At 35.3% G+C, this 24,480-nt stretch overlaps 1 pseudogene; it reads left to right on the top strand.

Moving 5' to 3' along the window:
* Window positions 1–24,480, top strand: part of LOC113106823 (importin-11-like) — a 118,624-nt pseudogene that overhangs the window by 68,750 nt on the left and 25,394 nt on the right.

Here is a 24,480-nt window from a genome sequence, read left to right as displayed (position 1 = left end):
CTCAATTCCCTGAGATATTCTCCTAGCGCCACATACCTTCACTGAATTTACAGGCACATAATTTACTGATTGGATGGCTACATCTGTTTCAAAGAAAGCTTAGAAGTCAGGATAAATGTTATCAGGTTGACAATTTTTGCTGCAGCTTTTGGTGGTTCAATTTCTTATTCAATAAGGCAACTCTAGCACGGAGCTCTTTGTTTTTTTCGTCTAACTAGCACTAAAGCAAATTCTCTATGGCAGCAGATAATGCCTTTCACATTATTCTTGCGAATAGATGCTCCTAGTACCTTTTCACATTCATCTACAGACCAAATCTTGTCTGGATGGATCTCATATTTCTGAGTTAGTACTTGTCTAACTTTCTCAGTCTCTATTAGGTTCATTTGCACTCCTAACGGTAATTTGAATTTGCTATCTGACAACAATGGAGTCACATGACCACCTTTTTCAGTTGTGGGGATTAGTCTAGCATTCTTTCTAAATATTTTGGGAGTGAGACTGTGTTGATGTACGGTATATGACAGTCCTAGTCCTAGTTATTAATGTTCAGCATTTCTGTTTTGAGTTGGGCGTGCTAAAGATCAGTACAGTGTTGCACTTAGCAAGTTTTTAATTAACAGATTTATTTCCTGAAGGACACTTCTTTATTTATACTAGTACACAACCTAACAATTATGACATATATCCGCACAAAATGAAAATGAACATGTCTGTGCTGCTCTGATTGTATAACTCCTGTTGTGGACACGTACTTCACACAACAATGTGTAGAAACACGAAACTAAACTATACTTTAATAATTCACAGTGTTTTATTATAATAGTGTTCTCACAGTAATGTTATATGTATTTGACAGCCCCAGTCATAGTTATTAATATTTTGCATTTCTGTTTGAGTTCCTACTGTCCTACGTTCTGTGCGCTGAAGTGATAATCTCCATAGCAGGCCTACAATGAAGCACTTTAGTGCAACGCAACTCAGCCAAATGCATCTTATATGAAATACTACACATGATGTATATAAAAATGAAATATTGCAACTTACAGTTCTACAAAAGGCTGTGAGTGGCTGCACAAGTGAATTTGACTGCTAGTTATGAAGATATAACTCTATGGATGCATTCTTGCAAATATCATTAGCATATCGTTTCATGTTTAAATATCGTTAAATGCAAAAATGAGAATTTCAGTAATGACATTTAAATGAATAAATTATTACTAACAATTATTTAAATAATAAAGCATACTGTATGTGACCCGTGGTAGCAAAATTAGTTGGAATGCGAACAGGCTAATTTTGTGCTACAGGCAAAAAAAAACAATAATAATAAACAGGAAAATGTTGATTTTGGTCAAATTTGAAGTTTTAACAAAGATTTGTTCATTAAACCCTCATCTAGCATTCCTTATGCTCCAAATAGTACTTAAACATTTAAAAACATCTTTAATTGTAAGTTTTCTGAGAGGAGTACCTTTTCTCTGCTCACTTCTCACACTGATTGACATCCAAAGCGCCCACATAAAGATGACACCGATGGCGCTCTATCCCAATACACATATAGCCTACACAGATTTAGAGTAGGCTAAATATATATGAATTGATGCAAAAAATAACATGTTATATCATAAGTTATATCTTAAGTGAATATTTGGGGAATTTGAGGAAAAAACATTGGATGTGTAACATCCAATCATTAAGTTTTATATTTGAATTCAACAAACAACAAATAAAATGACTTTTTGTTTGCATAATCACTAAAACAATAACATTACCAGTGATTTCAAGATTTTTAATGGAAACAGCTTATCTAATAACGTATTCAAAAATCAAATTTAAAAAAAAGCATTGAAAACGTTTCTTAAAAGGGTAAACCTCACATTTCAGCCTTTAAATGAAGAAAAGCGTTAAATCAAAATGATGATTGATTCATAAATGATTATATGTATTTTATCTGTTCCATAAATAATTCTAAATAACTTATCTAAATTGTTTACTTGTGTAGAATCCACATAAGCTTACAGCAGTGCATGCAAAATCGGTCCGTTTTTTTTTTTTTTTTTTGGCCATACAAATCCTGCTGCACACAAGTGGAATATACATTAAATACAGCCTAAGTTTCTGTAAATCCCCTCTCTGAAACTAGGTGGCATTTATGTAAAAGCTGAATTACAGCTGTTTCCCCGTAACCTCTGTGGACAAACCAGCATTGTGATTAAGAACACTTCTTAAGGTATTACATGGAGCGAAGTTATACTGTACTTGTGTGGAACAGAGTTAATGTTAATTTCTTTAAGGAGTAGTCATTAGCTTGAAAGCTGTTCTTTGTCTTTGAAAGTGCTCTGTGCTTCGGTAACTAAATCTTGCATATTAACATTTCTCGCTCACATTAAAAACCCTTCATTACAGCATCTTCAGTTCTTGCAAATCACAGGCACATGAGTCAGTCTGAAAGATAGCCGAAGGCTTGGCCGAAATTTGCATACTCCGTAAGATCCACCACTTGTGCCAGCTTAGTAGACCTGCTCTCATTATTTTTTATTTATTTTTGCTCAAGTCCTTAGATTTGCATATTAAAATGCCAGCAGTCCTTCAGGAAACCATCTATTGTGTGCATATCTTACCAACCGCCATCAACAGTTTGCTATTAACCTTGCATTTGTTTGTGTTTTCTGTGGCCTCCTCTGTCAGCCATATGGTACCACAGCTGCTGCTCTCCAGCCTGGCACAGAATGCTGAAAAGACAATATTACCAGTGAACATTCAAAGTCAATCATCCCTAAATGGCCCTATCATGGGTCCATCCCCAAAAGCATATTTTTGGCAGATGTTTCAAAATGTATGCTCTCTTTATTGCACATTCAGATATGATTTGTTGACCTGCAGAAGCCAAATTGCCTTGGCACATGCCATGCCTTGCAAAATTGGCCATTTTTATGGATAGAGGTGTTATATGGGAACAGTTTTTGGTAAACTAGGAACTTTTGTAAGACAGCTGGAATTATTGTTGGTAAACGAGATCGTGGATAACTACTTCTCATGGCTGCCAGTGAAGCACGGTTCTGTGATCAGTAGAAAATCTCCATTGGAAGGTCAGAACTCTCGAGCTGAAACTTAATAATAAGCCAAACAGAAATCGTTCCTGGGAACAAAAGATTGCTCTGCTTTCACTGATTCAGTGTGAATAATAAACACAAACCCTGGACCACAAAACCACCAGGTCTTTCTTCTGCGGAGCTTAATTGGAGTTTCAGCACGAGAGCACCCTCTGGCCTTTGGATGGAGATTTACTACTTATTACAGAACTTTGCTTCACTGAAAAAATATGCATGACAATCACATTCGATTAATCATCCAGCCCTACATCAAGCATAGCCAACCACCTTGCTCCTGAAGAGCTACAGCAAGCCTATATGTAGAATTCAGTTCCACATCCACATCTGTCTGTCAGGGTTTCCGTGGGTCCTTAAATTTGGGCTCTTCATACTTGGGTTGATCCTCAATCTAAGGTTTCACGATGAGTAATCAAAGCTGACAAGGTTAAACCCCATAGACTCCAAGATATTCTATTTTCTAGCACAGGAAAGGATCAATACTTTCTGCTGGTTGGCAAAAATCAACATCGTTTTTTTTTTACATCAAACATGCAGTTGTAAATGTGAGCTGGTGGATTGACAAAAAGGTAAAGCATTATAAAAATGTAAATAATTAAGACACTAATATTTATTTATATATTATAAAGTTAATATAATTAATTGATAACAATTGTTTAAAGGGGTAATTTGATACGATTTAACACTCCTTTCTCTTTGGAGTGTTATAAGCTCTTGATGCATAAAGAAGATCTGTAAAGTTGCAAAGACTAAAGTTTCAAATCCAAAGATATATTATCTATAAAAGTTACGAGTCTACCACCTCCCCCCAAAACAGCTCATTCTAACATGCCCCAACATCTCTACATCACGATGTGGGAAAATGTGCATAATGCCCCCCAAATGTTCATGCAAAGAAAGAAGGCGTCATTTTTAGCGATTTTAGAAGCGAAACTACTTTGTTTGGCCTTCCAAAAGAGGACAAAACTAGAAATCAGTGGTTAAGTTGTATTTACAACACAGTTCTGGAACAGTTCTACCCAAATATAAAGATTTGTGCAGCCCATTTTGCGGAGGACGAAGAGTGCTTCCTGTGGGATTAGCCAATGCCGTTGTCTGTTTCTATAAAGTAGGGCAGTTCTAACTTTGCAAGGACAGTCTGGCGCTTCTGACTCACAGTCTGTAAGTACGTGCTCATATTTAAATAATTTTCCACTAATGATTCATACGTGAGTTCTGAGCAGTGTAGAGTAACGCTTGTCATTTCTGCAGACATGGTTTTATGTTTATGCAGCGCAGTACACCTCGCTTTTTAGAACAATGAGCTTTGTAAAATAAGCATGTTTCAGAAGGCGGGGCATAGAGGAGCAACAGTAATGTACATTATGTGGCAAATAATGTTTTTTGAAGCTGAAACCGCATAAACACATTGCATTAATCCAAATACACAAAATAATGTTATTTTTAGCAACGTTATATGACCCCTTTAAATCAGTATAATAATTGATACTTTGGACTCGTCTTCAAATTCTGATTACGGAGGTAAAAATGTATTTTCATTTCCCTAGATCACAAAAGTCGTATTACCATGGTGTGTAAAAAAACACAAAAAAAAACCTTTATTAAAATTTAAATAACAATACAATAATATTTGTATGATCAGTGAAATACTTAATACACCATGTTGGTGTTTGTTGTGCTACTCTTTGAAAAATAAATGCTGATTTTCCAGACAGGTTTCCAGATTCTCATTATTCATGATTTTTGACCAAAAACTCCAGCTTTTATAGTTTGGTGCTAATACAATCTAGATAGTAATACATCCAGACGCATGACAAAAGTACACTGTTGCACTCAACTTTCAAACTACCATTGTTCAATACACTGTTGTCTTTTTAAATTATGACTTTTGGCTTCTACAGTGTGTATCCTTGGATTATTGTATTTTTTTCATCATTGGCCCATTGACAGATACAAAGCTTCACCTAGATCCTGCGGATACTGCATTGCTACCCTCTCTGAGCCCCCAGAGTTCTCCACCTGTGACAGCTCAGAATCAGCAGACTGTCGAAGGTAGTCATGCCCTGAACTTAAGAGCCCTTTGCGGTGGTCTCTGTGATGAACCCTCATCAGTCAGAGGCTGAGTGGACATATCTCTCTCAGGGGAGGGCAAGGCTGCACTCAAGACCAGGCCCTTGAGTGAACCCAGAAAACACATGGCCGCTGGTGTGTTCTTGAGATTCCCGTACTAGACAGCATGGAAATCTGACACAATATCGCACGTGCTGCTATTCAGTCAGAACATGTTGTTTCTTGTGATTGACTGTAAAATGGAATGAAAACTCATTTTGGCAGCATACCCTTGACAACCTGTTATCACAATTTTATCTGAATACAAATGTTTTTTGCTTGCATCTTCATCGCACAGCCTGTTGTTTTGGTAGGACTGTGTAATAAAGCTAATATTCAGCGATTCAAAAACACTTGTAGGAGAAGCCCAAGCTTGTTAGAGTTTATTTTGAAAAGTTGAGTGAGTATAGTGTTCCCTAATCCTTGTATAATGGGTTGAAATGTTTTTGTGTTATTCAAGGTCTGGGAGCAGAAAGCAAGATTCCTTCCTCCTACCTGTTATCCAGCTCAGCACAGAGGTTTCTCAGCCCCCTCATGTTTACCTGCTGGAAGACGGTCTGGAGCTGTGGTAAGTCTCCAAGAATGTTTCTGAGCCAAAGGTTTAATTTAGGAATAAAGCTTCAACCCAGTCCCTAGGTCTTTATGACTTTTGTACAATTCCAGTGAAAAGTATTTGAATTAAAAAGTGTATGCTTTAATGGTTGAAATGGGTTTTGTAGATGAATTGTGGCATCATGAATTGAAAAGTGTTTTTTGACTGTATAGTTAAAAAAAAAAAAAATGAGGTCATCAATTGTTACTGTACATTTAATAATAGTCTTCGTAATATAATATGCTTCCCAAGTTAGAAAATCTGCAGGACTGCAATGTTTTCGGTGTGGTAGTGTAATTTTGTCCAAATGTCCATATCTGTAATTTCATAATACAGAGATTTTGAGAACAACAAGACGGTTTTAATATTTTTCATGCTGCCTACTTAACTGCCTAATTTTACTTTATTTATAAATATTTATAACTATTATAATTTATAACTATTAGTGCAGTGCCATATGCAGAAGCAACACATTGTGCTTCCACACAAGATGCGTTTACAGTGCACAATTTATCCATGGGTTCTACAACAATTGATTCTCCATTTTTATTGTTTTATTGTAGTTACTGAAAGGCTTTTTTAGCCTTGTGATTGTGCATTTTTATATTTTGTGACTGTGAAAGTAGCATTGTCCATTGTATATACATATGTTTAATAATTAGAGGAAAATTTATACATTTAGCAAGGATGCTTTAAATTGATCCAAAGTGATGATAAAGACATTTATAATGTTATGAAATATTTCAATAAATGCTGTTCTTCTAAACTGTTTATTTAGCAATGCATTTGTGCGCCCATGGGCATGCTGGTCTTAAAAAGAGGTGTGTTCAGGCGCATTGCTGGGGCATTGCCATTTTAAGGAGCTGAAAATAGACTGCGCCATAGACCAACTCAAACCTGGTCTAAAGTCTGGCGCAATGTTTTTTCTTTGTTATTTAAAGAGCGTGTTAGTATACAGTTTTTATACTAACATGCTCTTAATAATGCATAATTATTTTTTGTAGGCTATTAAAATATATATGGATATATATTGAAATAGCAAAAGTGGATTCGGACACGCTCTGAGTGCACCTGCGCCGTGCGCTTTACACTTTGCGTTAAGGTCGTTGAAATAGGGCCCTAGGTGTTCATTAGTTGGCACTGTCCATGCCAAGTTTTGTCAATTCAACAAAGCATTATAGATACAGCAGTTTGCAAATAAATAAATAAAGTTTGATTTCAATCCTTATTATTAGAATTGGCAAATTAATCAATTTGTACAATTTCCTGAACTTCAAAACTCTTTAAACCCTATCAGATGTTGTTTAATGACAGATAAAATAATGAAAAAATGTGTTGTTGTGTTTTTTGTTTTATTATTATTCCCCACTTTGGCCTAAATTTTAGCAATTCCTTCTTATTTTAGATATTTAACTTGTAAGTCTTTGTTTTTAAAATAGGAAAATTAGTTTGGCTGCACTGCTCAGACTACTTGCAAAACAGTAGAACCAACATGACAGAATTTGTATCAAATCGTGAATCAAGACTTTCCTGAAAAAAAAATCATGATATTATATTTTTTGTCATATTACCCACTCCCTAACTCACCCTTTTTATTATAATATTAATTATATTCTCACTTATGTTTCTAAAGACCTTTTTCTCTCTCTCTTTTACACTCTCTCCGTTTCATATTCTCAGTATTTCTGCATCTGTTCTTCTAATAGGGTCTGATCTTCATATCTATACTGTCACAGTTTTATACAATTTATATGCCTATATGAATATATATCACTGGGATCCCATATCTCTAACTCTTCTGATTTCATTCAATTTTCATTGTTACCTATTGGGCCCTGTTGCTTCCTCTGCATTGTTAAAGATTGAATTCTGTTAAAATGTGTTATGATATGATATTATATTACACTGTGGTGGGCAAAATTGTTAGAACAGTTGACATATTTAAGAGGTTCATTTTGTTTTTATTGAATTGGCCATTACAATACCCATTAAATGAACTATTACCAAAACAGAACTACGTGTGACAGAAGAAATCTGCTGGAGCATTGAAAATGATGGCCCCCGAAGTCCGGACCTCAACCCCATTGGGCAAATATGGGGCGAATTGGAAAATAAACTCAACAGATCTATTGTCCATTACAGGAAAGCCTTTGGCTTGAGTTGCAGAAGGCATGGGACAACATTAGTGTTGTTCTCAGGTAATATATTGACACTATGCCAGAGAGATGTGCTTCTGTAATTGATGCAAAAGCTGGATATACCAAATATTAAAGTTAAAAGTGGATAAAAAACAGTACAACCCACTTCATCTGCTATTTGTTGTGCTCAGAGAAACCATCTGCATGTTTTATGAACTTTATGAAATAAAATCTTGTTTTGGAGGCCAAAAAAAAAAAAGTCAGAAGTCATCTGTCAGGTGTTCTTACAATTTTGGCCACCACAAACTGTTGATAATTCCTTCAGTGCATAAAAAGTTCAAATCTGTCATAAAATGCTCCAAAAACCACATGTGACTCATGTGGCTTTTTCACCTCTGCACTCCACGCTGCTCTGCAATGCCGATGGTGAGGGCAGCACAGAATAATGTGGCATGCACCCTCCTCCAGCTCTTATGCTGTTTTGTTCACAGCATGGGTCCTACTCTGCAGCTGGCCACTGCGGTGAACATAAGGAGAGGACAAATTTCCAGCTTTCTGTCAGCTCTCTTCACACAGCTAGCTTGTCGCTCACAGTTGTACATGAGGGTTACCTAGTGGCATACTGTTGATGAATAGAACATCACTATAGCAACCAATTTGGATATGGCTACACTGTCTGAATCCTAGTCCTCATTATGGGATGCAAGAAAAAAGTGGCACAGCAGCAATTGAAACCCATGTATTCTAATAATATTACCAAGAGGCAGCATGTATACTGAAAACAGCGATGGGTCCAGGACAGATCTTTGTGGCACTCCATACTTACTAACTTAGATGATTCCTCATTTGAATAAACAAAGAGGTAACGGTCAAACATGCAGGATTAAATAATTTCAATGCCTGTCACTGAATACTTTTTAATTTTGTAATCAGTCTATGAGTATGTTGTGGGCTACAGTGTCAAATGCAGATTAAGATCAAGTAAAACTACTGTAGGAAGGCAGATGCAGCTTTGGTCTGATGCAAGAAGCCATTTGTAATTTTGAATAGTGCAGTTTCTGTGTCATGATGGTGCCTATCACTGTTTCACAAAAATGATTAGTGCTTATTAGTACTGCAAAAGTTTTGTCAACATTGGTAGTAACATTAAATGTTTCTTGGGCAGCAACCATCATTTTAGAATTTCTTCAGGATCATCTGACTCTGAAGACTGGAACAATATTACAATAAAAAAAAAAACATATTTAGTATTTACATTTTTAAAAGTTTTTTAAAAGAGTTTTTCCATTCTGAATTGAGAGTAAATTTGTTCACACTTTTATATTAACAAAACATTTTCATGTATTATATTACATAGCCTTTAAATAGGTTGAAATTTACACAATCCATTGACCTTTCAAAGGTATACTTGAGGATATGGGTGTCACATTTCAATTCAGTCCTTATTTTTGTTCAAATCATTCCTAGCCTCAGGAATACAGCTAAAGCATTGCAGTGGTATTACCTGCCCTCAATCTAAATGGGTTTCCAGTTGTTGGATACTTTGTCCTGTCAGCTAGTGACACGTAATGCTTAAAAGATTTGTGTGACAAATTGCCTGTCCAGATACATTGATAGCATGAATCATTGGAGTCGTGCCTCAGGTGAATGGAACCAACCCTTTTTTTATATATAACTGCCACATTACACTTAGCCGTGCTCTCAAGCAAAAAAAAAAAGACGCTGAGTCAGGAGGAATCTTATGCATATATTAATTTATCTCCAGCTCCGGGTTTAAACTGTGTGTCCTACATAATAATCGATATTGTCTGTGAAAAGCCCAATGCTACTTTGTATTTACCGTACTGTAGATTTCTTTTCTACTGCTGAAGTTCATACACTCCCCATTATTATCTCCCTTCTGAGTGAATTTCTTTTCTCTCCATTCTGTCAGTCATCTCATTCTCTTCGCTCATTTTTTTTGAAGAGGGTTCATTTGCTCCCTTTAAGTTCAAGGCTTCAGACTCGCTCTCTGGATTTGTTGTTGTTCCCCGCTGTCCATTTATCATTTTCTCTGAGTCACTCTATCTCTCTTGTATCAAGACAGAGAGTCGCTCTGTACAATAACCCGACCTGCACAAAGACTCCTCTGTAGCCTCTGGATCCAAAATAGCAGCACTTCAACAAATTTAGCGGCACCCATTCATTTTCTGGAATGCTTTTATGAAAGATTGAATATTTTGTTTAAAGATGGAAGATGTTTGGCTTGCAGCAGGCCTTTTTATGAATTGATGCCACTGTAGTTTCCATGGGCACTAAAAGCATAGTTCTTTCATTGTAATATTACTGTCATTTAAAGTATTTTTTTGTCATGATTACCTAGCAACGTATTTGATTGAAAAAGGGTATTGCATATTAAATGAAGGCTTTCTAAATGGCATGATCTTTCTCTTCATGCTGGTTGGTGACTAGAGAACAGCCCTGCCATCACACCTGCGCTTTTGAGGATCTTCCAGAATATGTCCTCCCTGCTTGGTCATTAGTTGCCTTTTAAGTGTCCACTTTCTTTTTAAATTAAATATCAAGATGAAAGCCAATGCCAATTTAACTGTCAAACGGACATGCCCTGAAATGCAAGTCACAGACTTTTCTGGCTGAATTCATCATCTTTATTTAAATTCTTGTTGACCTCAATCCTTTGAAATCATTTTTAAACGGTATATTTTGCCATTATTTTTCTGTATTTCCTTATCCCTGCGTCATTACAAAGTCATATGATTTTTTTGCTCTAAATTACAAAAAGTGAAAAATTTCCTGTACACTCCTCTTAATTTAATGGAGGTGTATAAAGACTAAGGACTAAGTATAAACACTTGTTTGGTTAAGCTCCAAAAAGGATGCAAATGCACCATTAGAGTATCATGAAAGTGGTACACTATATTCCTATAAGTCTTTCGAAGGTTTATCAGAGCAGCAGACTGGAATTTGTTATTTACTGAAATTGTATCATCTGCCAATCACTTTTCTTTTTTGTTTTCATGAGAGAAGTAGTGAGATCCCATTTTTTTTCTTTTGAGTCATATAATTTCAGTGAATCTGACTTATATTTCAAGGAGTGACTTTTGGGCTTCAGAACACTCAAAGGGATAGTTCACCTAAAAATACAAATTCTGTCATTAATTACTCACCCTCATGTTATTCCAAACCCTTTAGACCTTCGTTCATCTTCGGAACTCCAATTAAGATATTTTTGATTAATTTTAAAGCTCACAGACCCTGATAGACAGCAATGTAACTGACACGTACAAGGCCCACAGAGGTAGTAAGGACATTGTTATAATAGTCCACATGATAGTTAAGAACCCCTGATTTAGCTAATAATTGCCCTTTCCAGTTTGCTTTTTTAATACGGACAAACATTAACTGCTGTATGGCCTTGAAATACATTTCACTGATTTGTACTGCAGAATTTACAAAGCAGAACTTAGTTCATCCTCTCCAATTTTCTCAATTCTTGTTGGCTGAATATTAACTAAGTTGACCTCAATCCTGAGGTGAAATTAAATGTTTTTGTGTGTGTGTGTGTGTGTGTGTGTGTGTGTGTGTGTGTGTGTGTGTGTGTGTGTGTGTGTGTGTGTGTGTGTGTGTGTGTGTGTGTGTGTGTGTGTGTGTGTGTGTGTGAAGTAAGTTTGATTGTCAATCAGCAGTTAATACTTTTAATGTACTCTTTCATTCAAGGTGTTATTCTAGGGTTCAAGGCAGTTTCTTATTCTGGTCGGCAGTTGTTGAACTCTTTATTCTGCTCAGCTATATCCTTTTAGTGGTTGTCTCTTACTCTCGTATTTTTAATTCACTTAAATGTTATTTTGGTTGTAATAGAATTGTTTCTAAGATGTGAATACATTGATTTACAGAGTGACTGAGGCGACACAAAAATTGCTTGTTTTGCTTCCCTGGGGTTGTATTAGAATTAGATAATTAACGGTTTGATTGGGGCACTGTAATTAAATATGCTTGCATCACCGCTTCCATTCCACCACCATAGCCTCTGGGAAATGTCACACAGAAGTGTCCGCTCAAGAGGAGCCGTTCAGGCGTTAGGCCAACATCTCTCATAACCTCAAATGGTCCGAAAGACGCATAGCCATTGGAGTCGAGGGTTGCAAGAGGTCAGCACGAGAGAGAGAATAAGAGAAAGTGTTTCATTAAAGCATCTGCCGGCACATTGAAATGCAAAGAGAGGCAGCTGATTGAAGCGATTTTTCCATTTGCATGCTCATTTCTCCTGTCCTCGTCTCTTTCAGGTGCTGATGGTAATATTAGCACAAGGGCCTGTTAAGACTCCATCTCTTTCATCCATTCTTTGGGAAGCTAGTTATGGGAAAAAAATTATTTCTCTCTATTGATTGGAATGAGGATGGCCTCTGACCGGAAATGAATCCGAATCATCTACAGATATTGAAAATACTTTGGTAAAAAACTTAAAATATATGAACAAAAGGCAATTATATTGTTATATAGGCTATATATAGGCCTATTTTTTTGTCCTTTATTTTTAGTGTGTTTAGAAAATTGCATAGAATATCAGTCATTTATCTGTTAGAAGTCATTTGAAAATTAATTATTAAATTATTAATTTTTTGAGTAGCATAGTTTTGTAGTTGCATCACTGTATTTCACTGGTATTGATACTGACTACGTTTCGTTATTATGACAACCCTATCATCTCGTATTCATAGCTGTATCGCTTTTAAAAATGTGCAGTGTGACAAGAAAAGTAAAAATAACTCCTCGAGACAGTGTGAAAGAAAAAGTTTCAGGTTGTCGCCAGCACTCTAGCGAACGCAGCACAGCGTTTGGGCCAGCTTATCTGCCTGAATGATGAAATCTCATCATCTGCTGTAACTCTGTGTTCTTAGCGCTGTTCGACATGGGAGCAGATCTCTCGCTGTGCGCCAAACAGCTCACTTTCCTCATCTCTCACTGTTCGCAGCTCCTCATCTGCTGAGGTCTGGGATGAGAGGCTCCTGCCACGGCCCTCCTGCTGACTACACTACTGTCTTTCTCTGAATCTGGAGCAGGTGTGTGATGCTGAGCTGGTTTTCTGTGGCACTCCCATTTGCTTTCTGTTACAGTGAAATAGCTTTAGTAGTACATTTAGCTTTTAAAGGTGGAAATTGGTCTGGGATCACTTGCTATAGAAAACAAGATGCTTGTATCTGAAAGTAGTTGAGGTCAAACTTAAATTAAGACCTACTATTAAAGCTTTTAGTTGAACTCCAAAGCAAATGTTGAACCTGAATAAGTTTTCAGATATATCTTGAATCGGAGGTATTCTACCTTTTTTTTTTTCGCTACTACTAAAGGCCTTGCTTTTCTCTGTTTTGTATTGTGTGTATAAAACAAATACACTTTTCCCCCTGCACTTTAAACTGAATTTTCCAGGTTTTCTAGCATTTCAAATTTCTAAAAGTTACATTTGAGCATTTTAAAGAACCTTCTGTGAATCCTGTTCCATTTACTAGCTCTATTTACCATTTTATGTGTTTCAATGTAACCTTGATTTTTTGGACCTATTTTTTGACCTTTTTTTGTGTTTATATATATATATATATATATATATATATATATATATATATATATATATATATATATATATATATATATATATATACCATATATATACCATATATATACCATATATATACCATATATATACCATATATATTATGTATACACACACACACACACACACACACACAAATGCATACAGAAGTACTGCTCAACTTGCTAAAGCAATGATTTTATATCAGGATACTAAACAAATATAGAGTTCCTGCTTATTTAGCTTATATTCAACATTTCGTAGAAAAAGTTTTTGATTAAGCAATAATGAAAATGTATGTAAAATTGCAGCACCTCTAAGAACTCTGAAATGATCTGAAATGGCTTTATTCAGTGGGTTGGGTTGGTGCTTTACACATTTACTCTGTGCTATTAGACCTGCAAAGTTACAGGAGTTCAGTGACTTTTCTCGTAGCCCGCTTGGGGGTTAGAACCCATAATGGAAATGTTGACACTTGGTTTAATAAGATTTTCAGAAATGTAATGAACTTTTCTATTTGTGACAGCAGAGCTTCATTAGCGGTGTAAATACTCCTACTCCTGAGGATGAGGTCACCATGCTTATTCTCACACGTACACAACAGAAATCCCATAATAAGTAGACTTAGGGCCGTGAGATTTACCTTTTAAATGCCAAATCGTTTGCAGCGGTTTTAATAACCTAAGGAAATTTGGTTCACGTTTGTGTGGCTATTTTGATAGCGCCGGTGAATGTCGGAAATGCCATCGGGCTGATGCCTAAGCCTGTTTGCTTTACTTACAGCACTTCACAGTGGCACGAAAGTCATTGCTTTTTCAAGAAATATGTTTCCATAGAGAGTTATTTCACTGTTACTGATGGCAGCAGTTGATGACACTGACAGCACTGGAATTGTCCCTTCTTTCCACCCCCAGTTTTATCAGGCCCTGCAGTAGAAACGTTCACCGAATTGTCTTTCTTTTTTTTTTTTTGACCCCAGCAGCAAAAGCCCATAGATTATCTCAAACCGAGTTTGATTTCACCTTGTGGACATTTCAACGACCCTTTGACTGATTTTCTGCAGAGGTGGAAAAAAATTTCCCGACTGCCAACGTTTTAGTCTGTCTCACTTGAAACTGCTGAGCGTGCACTTGTGTGTGTTTTTTCATACTTGCGGATGGTCGTTACTGCAAGGACGAGTAATGAGGCGTCTGCTGTTTCTGACATGCTGTGAAACACATATAACGCTATAGATATGCTGTTTGTCTGGATTTTATCTCATCAAATGACACTCCATCTGCCTCTTTGAATCTCTTTGCCTAGATGCTCAGGCTGTTAGCAGTGTTTATTGGCTGTGTCAAAGAGTCATAGCCACAAGCCTTTAGCAAAGATCAGTGCCCATGAGAGATTCTAGAAATGGAGCGCTGTCTACATCTCATAACAAGCCCTCAAAGGCATGAAAAATTCTCTCATTTTTATAGGACTAAACTTTTAGAAGCACTACTCAAATATGAACAAAGAGTTATGTACAAAGTCAGAATCCACTGGCTTTGTGAAAACAAAGTAGTACTTCTGTTTTATAATAATAAAAAATAAAAAATGAACATCCATCTTTCGGTCTGTCTCTCTAACAGACCGCTGGAAATTTAGTTGTCTGTAGTAATATCTGTAATTATTTCAACCTTTCATTCTATCTGCAGTATCTATCTGTCCATCTGTCATTTTATGTTTGTATTGTTCTGTCTGTCTATCGCTCTGTTATTCTATCTGCCTGTCTAGCATTAAATTTGTCCGTCTATCATTATGTCTGTCGATCAGTTTGTCCGTCTGTTGTTCTGTCTGTCCATTTATCATTCTGTCTGTCTCTGTCTGTCTGTCTGCAGTTTCCATTTATTCTGTCATTCTATCTGTCAGTCATTTTGTCAGTTTAACGTTTTGTTGTTTTATCTGTCTATCTGCCATTCTATCTGTCAGTCTGTCCATCTGTCTTTTGTTCTGTCAGTGCATACATCTATCCATCCATCTATCTGTCATCTGTTGTTTTACCTCTCTGTCTGCCTTCTATCATTCTGTTGTTCTACCTCTCTGTCTGTCTTCTATCATTCTGTTGCTCTATCTGTCCATTTATCGTTCTGTCATTCTGTCTCTTCAACCATTTTTCAGTCATTCTATCTGTCTATCGTTTTGTTTGTCCGCCATTCTGTTGTTTACATTTTCTTGTTCTGTCGTTCTGTCTTTTCATCAGTCTATCTGTCTCTCTATCTGTCCATCCGTCTGTCTGTAGTATCTGTTTATTGTCTTTTATTCTATCTGCCTATCGTTCTGTCTTACTTTATTTGCCTCTGTGTATCATTCTGCCATTCTATCTGTCTATCATTCGGTGTGTCCATCTATCTTATCTATTTATTGTTTGTCATTATATCTGTCTGTTTCTGTCATTCTATCTGTCCATGTCTCATTGAGTCTGTCTGTACACGTCTATCCGTCTGTTGGTTGGCCTGTCTGTACATCCATCTTCTTTCTTTCTATTTATCCATCCGTTCGTCTATCTGTCTATCTATCTAAAGGGCCCTTTATATTAAAAAAAAACTGTTTTTTTTCTTCATTCAATTAAAATACTACATTTACATTGTTGAAATAAATGTTCAAATTTAAAGATCAAGGTCTTTTCTGGCTATTAATCTCCGCAGATCACCTTTACAAAACTTCTCTTTCAGTCTCTTTTGTTTCCAGTCACAAGATCTGATTTACAGTTAGACTGAATGAACTAAAATGTCTGTTGTAGTGGAAATCTGTGACATGTCTTTGTCCTGCATGTTCTGTATGTCTGTTCATAACAAGAGACCCTACAGGGAGAGGACAGTTTATAATAATCATAACACTGATGGCACCATTTGAAAATCTGGTTCACTTTAATATCCTACTTCAAGAAATAGTATAGAATGAAGCAGGTTTTTTCTTTTGCATGAAAGAGTTCATTTCTGTAAATAAAAATATTACTATGTTCCTTATCAGTTGAATAGCCATTTATATTATGGCAAGCAAACGAGCGAGAGTTTCACAAACATTATACATTCTAAAAGGCAGTTTAATTACATAACTATCTCTACAAAAAAAAAGGAACATCTAATTATCTACTTCAGTTGAATTATTGTAGCATTATCATCACCTCTATGAAAGCAGATGCATATGTGAAGCTGCTGTTAACATTGATGGCAAAATGTCTGCCTTTTAGCTTGTTTGAGTTTCTTTTAGAAATGTGGCTTCATGTTGACCAGACAAATCTTACATTGATTTAGTAATATTTCATATTGTTAATGGAATTGTATGTACTCTTACTTTGGTTTGTTGCCTCAAGCTACAGCTGACCTTTTTATGTGACCTTTTTAGAAATAATTTAATGAAGAAAATCCACTGAGGTTGGGTTGGTTCTTCGAGAGGCTGTATATCGCTTGTCTTGATTTAATGCCAGTGAAAAAGAATGGCAGCTGTGTGAGATTTATAGAATTGTGTTTGTTTATTTATTTATTTTCATTTTCACATATAATTGCTTTATCAATCCCCTGCACACATCTGTTCAGTTGATAGGTGTTTTTTTATTTTTATTTTTTTATTTTTCATTGTGCTTTGTGCTTGGCCGTTGGCCGTTTGCACTCTTGAGCACTCACTCACTGAACAATTTTTGAGGCCTCAGATCAGCTCTTAATGTCTTAATGGAGCAAGGAACAATGGCTGAATATTAAAACGATGCTATCTGGCACAAGGGACGAAATTATAAGATTTGTTTCCCACTTCGGTGCACAAGCAAGACCTTGTATCTGTCACTCACTGTCCCTACATATTTAAATGGTCTCACAGCATCATAATAAGCACTAAACAGTTTCTTAGTTATGTCTTGAAATTCCACTTATTCATCTGCTTTTATGCAGATATCTATATATTATTATTATTGTAATTTTATTTATTTATTTATTTTGCTATAATGGTTTGTGTTTGATGAGTGACTGTCTAACTAACTAACTAAAAACATTTTCTCATTTGTAATATGCATTTGATAAAAGTGTCTGTAAATGTTCTTTTGTACTATTACACCAAAGGTTTTTCACCAAAAATGCATTTGCTTTAAGATTTAAAATACTTCAAAAGAAATTTGTAGTTAATGCCATTTAATTGCCGTTCAGGTTGCTTGTACAGCCTATATAATACTGACATGAAACTGGAAGGGAGAAAAAGATTTGAAGTAGCTGTATGGCAGCTTGTTTAATCATGCCTTAATGGACTGGTCATTATATTCTCAGAGGGAGCAGGGTTTAGTCAAAGCAGGATTAGATCATAATTCAGTCTGACTGCATTAGTCCAAAGATTCCCAGCTAATTATGCTCAAACATGGATTTGAATACAAGCTCCACAAATATTCATTTTACTGTTCCCTGTGGTATCAGTAATAGATTTCAGAGAAACCTAGCACTTTGTTCCTTCTTGGCAAAAAATAAAATATTTTATAATATTTAGATTTAACTTTTATGGCGTCTTTACATAAACTCCAGTAATGGCAGTGTAGACATAATGATTGCCTGAAAGTGGCTTTATTTTGATTTATGAATGCCATTGCCATGCCTTAATTGACATCACACTGTGCTGTCAGACTTTGCCAACTTTTTTTATAAAAAAAAAAAAAAAAAACATAAAATGAAGCATTACAGCACTGTGAACAAACATGTGCATCTCAAAAAAATAGACCATCGTGAAAAAGTTAACACGTAAAGTAAAACATTTCAAACACTTTTTGTTGTTGTTGTTGTTGTTGTTGTTTGTTTGATTGTTTCAATTTTTATGAATAGAGTCAGATATAAGAGTCACTTCCTCAATCCTCAATACAACTATATAAGGAAAACCCGTAACGGCAAAGATGGCGGTTGTGTGCACATGTCCCGCCCCTCCCGCTGGAAAGCCAATCATCTGCTTTTAACAGTCAAGCCGGGAAACATTTAAGCCTATCGTCTGGTTCCACTGACGTATGCGCACAGTTGAGGAACCCTTGTGCTTGCGTAGTAAAGGTATAACCTGTGGGGAAAAAGCATTTTAAACCTTATTTTGGGGCAAAGTCATCAATTTTTTTTAATCATATTTCACTGCTGTTTCTATACATGCTGTTTTTATGACCAGTGAAAGTGCAGTTCTGACTCTCTGCCCATTCATTTATATAGGAGCTGGTCTTGTTATTTTGAAATAGCTGCCCGGAGGCGTTGCCAAGATGGCGGTGGAGTGGCACAACTTGCCTGAAAGGACTTTGATATCTCAAAATAGAAAAAAAAAAGGAAAAGTTCAGGTTCTTTAATGTTCATTTATGCACTCAATACTTTTCATTACAGAATAACAGTAATATTTTTAAATTATTAGAATAAATGGTAGTTGAAATCACAATGCTGCGTGAATTCAACCAATCAGCATGTTTAGCACACAAGTCCCGCCCCCGAAAGTTACAGACATTTGAAAAAGTGCTACCTTGTGGGCAGGGACTTTCTGAGGGGCAAATTTTTACATGGAACTTTATTTATATCCTGGTTCCTGCTGTGGAACACAGTGTAAATGCTGGTCATGTGACAATGTCTATAATTAAATGTATAATGCAATATTGTTGATGAATAAAAAAAGAGACTAAATGGGGTTTACGAATTAAAAACTATGCTAAAATGTCTCTTCATTTTCGTTGACCAAAAGAGATGAAACGAAATGTTATAACATTATTCCACCTCGTTTAGTTGCGTTTTTATTATTATTTAGCAGTATTTCTGTTGCCTGTGTCTCACTTTAGCGGCTGCATCAGGTCGCACTGCGCAGACGCAAGGGACGTCACTTCCTCATGCGTCCCTCCACATTTCCATGAGCTACATTATTGTGTCATGAAAAGTAGTTTTAAAGTTATTTCAGGTGAGAATGTAGTTGTTTAAAACTCAAATCTGCGGTTTATTTATAAAGACAGCGCCAATGTTAAAATGTATTTTGTCGATTTTGGAGACGATCAGCTCCACGTGATTAGCGGGAGCTCAGTGCTCATGTTACTGACAAGAGCAATCTCAACTCGGCTAGTCCTTCTGACATTTGCCGCTGGCTCTGATGTCTCTTTAGTGGTTAAACATAAAACATAATTTGTTTTGGGTAAATCTAAGCGGTAATATTTGGTCTTTATTCAATCAATCTATTAATATGTTAAAATGAAAATAAAACATTATATCAATGTTTGATATAATATTTTGTTTCATTGTAATGTAAGCTATATAGGCCTACACATTTTCCATGAGCTACATTTGAGCTACATTTGAGCTACATTAATAATTGGCTATTATTATGTTTAAATGAAAACGAAACGAGGCAGTGGTGTTTGATATCATATTTTGTCTTATTATAAATATACAGTGAGGAAAATTGCAGTAGCCAAGGCAAGCTGACTGATGTTATCAAGTACGCTGCTGTTTGCAGAATTACCGGACTTGTGTCGTCCCATCCGCGGGAGATCACACTCCTGACTCGAACTCACAAAGTTCGAACTACCGAGGATGCAAGTCCGAAATTTTCCAATACTTTGTATTGAGAAACGCACACAGACCTATGTCACCAGACTATTTGTCTAATCTTCAAGGTACTTTTGACCGCGGTAGAAACACAGAAAGCAAGAAGTCTGGGGGTAAAAAGTTCCTGCAAAAACAAGTTCCTGGTACAATTGTTCTGGGTAATTTAGGTGGAAACACAGCAAAAGATTGTCTTCTGGACCATTGCCAAAGTCAGCGGTCTTCCCCATTATTGTGGTTTCAAAGAATAAGAGCTAAATACTAAATGACATGGCACCAGTCTATTTTCAATTAATAGGCTTTTAACTCCATGTGGGCTACTGAAATGTTGACACTTGGCTTAATAAGGTTTTCAGGAATGTAATGAACTTCTCAATTTGTGACAGCAGAGCTTCATTAGTGGTGTAAATACTCCTGCTATGGCATCAGTAATAGATTTAACACTTCACAGTTTAACACTCGTACACACACATACACAAAGATTTCACAGAGGTGTCTTCTTAAAAACCTATTTTAGGCAGTGAGAAGAGATATTACAATTGTTTTGTGTTATTTTAATTTAAATGAAGGTGCTTTTTCAATTTAAGGCACTTTTCGGCCTTAGGTTGTTACATAGAAACTGTTATAATTCAAAAACAAAACTCAAAAAAAAAACTGTTAAGTATTATAGTATGGCAATAATTTATCAACCTTACAAAAACGTGTCCGGCAGTTGTGTAATTTCACCACATAAGAAAAATCAAGAAACATTAGAGAGGAATATTAACATAAGTGACTTTTTATTTTTTATACAACTGTCATTTCCTCCACAGAATGCTAGTAAATTAAGTATATTTTTTAAATGATGTAAATTAGTTTTTTATCATATTGGAAAAATGTGAAAACATGACACTTATGATGCATGTATATTAACTGTTGGACATTGTCAGTAGACTGATAAACTATGAGAGTTTGTGTTTAAACTTGCATTATTTTAAGTCCACATGGCCAAAAGTGACTGAAGTGACTGAAGGCTGAAGAACCACCCAGGACAATATTATATTGTCTTTCACTTTGATTTAAATATCATCAATCACTCCACTTATATTCATTGTACCGGCATATAAATCAGATTTGTTTACATAAAGCCTGAACAATACCTGCTGACTAATTCTGAAATAGCTGGTTTGTAAGTATGAGCCTTGTTGCAGATTGAAGTTCTTGTTTTCCCTCCATCTTTGTGTTCTTCAGCTCATTTTCTTCCTCTGTGTGTGTTCATGACGCACTTGTTACAGTGCTCTAGAGGCTGAGCAGAGCTGCCGTTCTTCTGATGACATAAATATTCATGGACTGCACGAGATGATAGAAATTAAATGGTTTCGTACCTCATCATCATTATCAGTCTGCAAATCATGGCTAGGGGAAGCAGATGAGTGTTTTCATTTATTTATTGTGAATTGGGAATGAATTTAATTTTATTCAAATAATTTGAACTCCAAGCAGTCTGCAGACAGCGTTCTTATGATAGTGTGAGTAAGAGGGGGAAGCGTAAAGTGCTCTTGTATAGGAAATGGACCACTCAACACTGTCGAAAAAGTCCCATTTCAGAGAAACCAGCTGCTTTTTCTGAAGAGTGTGGGGCTGTTATCATATGCATGTATTAGTGCTGTCAAACAATTAATCGCATCCAAAATAAAAGTTTCTGTTCACATATTATATGTGTACTATTTGTATTTATTATGTATATATAAATACACACACGTGCATGTAAATATTTACAAAAAAATTGCATTTGTGTGTTAAATACATTTTTACAAATGATATGAATATAAATATATAGATGTTAATATTTTCAAAATATACGCTGTATGTGTGTGTATTTTGTATATACATAATATACACAGAACACACACACATTATATTAACAAAAATGTTTATTTTGGATGTGATTAATCAAATTAATCATTTGACAGCACTAGTACAGTATGTATGCACGTATGTATGCATATGTGTGTTTGTGTATATAATTAAGGCATTTAAAATACAGCTTTGCCATCACAGGAAAAGTATTTTAAAGTTTTAAGTTTTAAAATAAATATTATAATAAAATGTGTTGTGTATTGGATTATTATTTATTATTTTTTTTTGTAGCAATATTTCACAATATTACTGATTTTACTGTATTTTTGATCAAATAAATGCATGATGAGCATTGAATCTATTAATCTAACTATTAAACTGATTAATTGACTAATGATTATTCCACTGATTAATCAGTAGGCTTTGATCAATTATTCAGCTTTTGCAAATTAGTTAATATACTGAGGTATACATACGTGACACCAGACCACAAAACCAGTTTTAAGTCACTGGGGTATATTTGTATCAATAGCGAAAAATACATTGTATGGGTCAAAATTATTGATTTTTCTTTCATGCCAAAAATCATTAGGAAATTAAATAAAGATAATGTTCCATGAAGATATTTTGTAAATTTCCTGCCATAAATTTATCAAAACGTAATTTTCAATTGGTAATATGCATTTCTAGGAACTTAATTTGGATAACTTTAAAGGCGATTTTCTCAATACTTAGAAATTTTTTGCATCCTCAGTTTTCAGATTTTCAAATAGTTGTATCTCAGCTAAATATTATCCTATCCTAATAAACCATACATCAATGGAAAGCTTATTTATTCTGACCTTAATGACTGGTCCAGGGTAAGATATAACAAATAGATAAAGGTAATCACTTTTTTAAAACTTAAAACTTTTTTAAAACTATCTCATCCATCATTTGTTTAGCCATATGAACAAGTAACTGAATGGCACATCATTCAGCCGAACATCTCTTTTGTTAGTCAAAGACATGAGAAAGAAAATAAAGGTGTGATGTTTTTGGATATTTTAACATAATCTCTCTTTAATGACCTTATAGGGTTATGATAATCAGAACAGCCCTGAACTAGATCAAGCTTTGATCTTTGCAAACCAAACTATCACTTTAATGGAATACAATTTCTTTCCCACTCATAAAAATTATGATAGCTCCATATTGGAGAGCTGATTTATAACAGAAAATCAAATTGTAATTTCAAAGTAAAGTGACACTGACCATGGTTTTTCATGTTTAATACTGTAAAGCTGCTTGATTTAAGGATTAGATTTAGATGTTGTCGATTATGTTGAGTAATCATTTCAGCATTAGTGAACATAATAGATTATTTTCAAAATTTTGAACAAATCTTAATTATTTTATGGACTGATACCTTCAAACTTGCCACTGTGTTTTCTGTAGATATTTGTGCGTTTTTCTGTCCATTTTGCTTTCAAAGGGGCTTGTGATGTTGAGTTTGAACATAACCAGCTCAGAAAAGCAATTTTATCTTTAGATCATCAGCTGAGGATGGCAGAAGTGCTGTGAGGTTGTGCAGAATGCAGACCCTCTTGACCTTTGAAAAGTACAAAACACGCTGCGGTTCCTGGCACAATTGAAGCAGTGATTCTGCCATCTCTCATTACTGTTAACAATATAAGGGTCACCCCCATCCTAAAGCCCTTGAAATTCACCCCAAATCCTGTTCAGCCTTTGAGACATTTTGCGCCATTTTTTTTTTCCAGCTGAGGTCACTATGGCTTTGTGCAAGGTCAACTGCAAAGGGAAGCCGGGACAGTCAGCCTCCGCGGTGTACTGATTTTCCCAGTTAACCTCTGGAAGTCAATTAAAATAATTTAAAAAGATGATTTTAAAAGATAAGTCTTATTTTATATGATATATGCCACAGTTCAGTTCAAGCTCAATAAGATCAGCCCCAACATCTAATTGAAGGTATTGCGTCAAAGTGATTATTGGATTCCATAGCAACTGTAGCAATAAATAACAAGATAAGCAGCAGATGAGTGGCTTGCTCCTTTCTTGCAGTTGATCTGTGCAAATAGACTCATTGTTAATTGTTATGCTGCTGTGTATTGATGTAATTGTTACTGTAATTGCTGTATCTCTTTACTTACAAGTTTGAAAAAAAAGTATCATTAACATTAATTACATATATCGATTGTAGCTGCAGAGAAGTGAAATTCATGAAAAGATTGCAATATTTTAATGAAGACAATACATAACAAAATGGCTTTAGATGTCAGTATTTTGTTCGACATGTTTTATATCCATAAAACTGTTATAAAACAATGTATAAAGGTCCTTCTCAAAAAATTAGCATATTGTAATAAAAGTTCATTATTTTCCATAATGTACTGATAAAAATTAAACTTTCATATATTTTAGATTCATTGCACACCAACTGAAATATTTCAGGTCTTTTATTGTTTTAATACTGATGATTTTGGCATACAGCTCATGAAAACCCAAAATTCCTTTCTCAAAAATTTAGCATAATTAATCCAACCAATAAAAGAAAAGT

The sequence above is a fragment of the Carassius auratus genome, chromosome 8, assembly GCF_003368295.1.
Source record: "Carassius auratus strain Wakin chromosome 8, ASM336829v1, whole genome shotgun sequence".
Taxonomy (NCBI): domain Eukaryota; kingdom Metazoa; phylum Chordata; class Actinopteri; order Cypriniformes; family Cyprinidae; genus Carassius; species Carassius auratus.
Note: the sequence above shows the minus strand (reverse complement) of the source record. Positions and strands in the feature narration are given on the sequence as shown.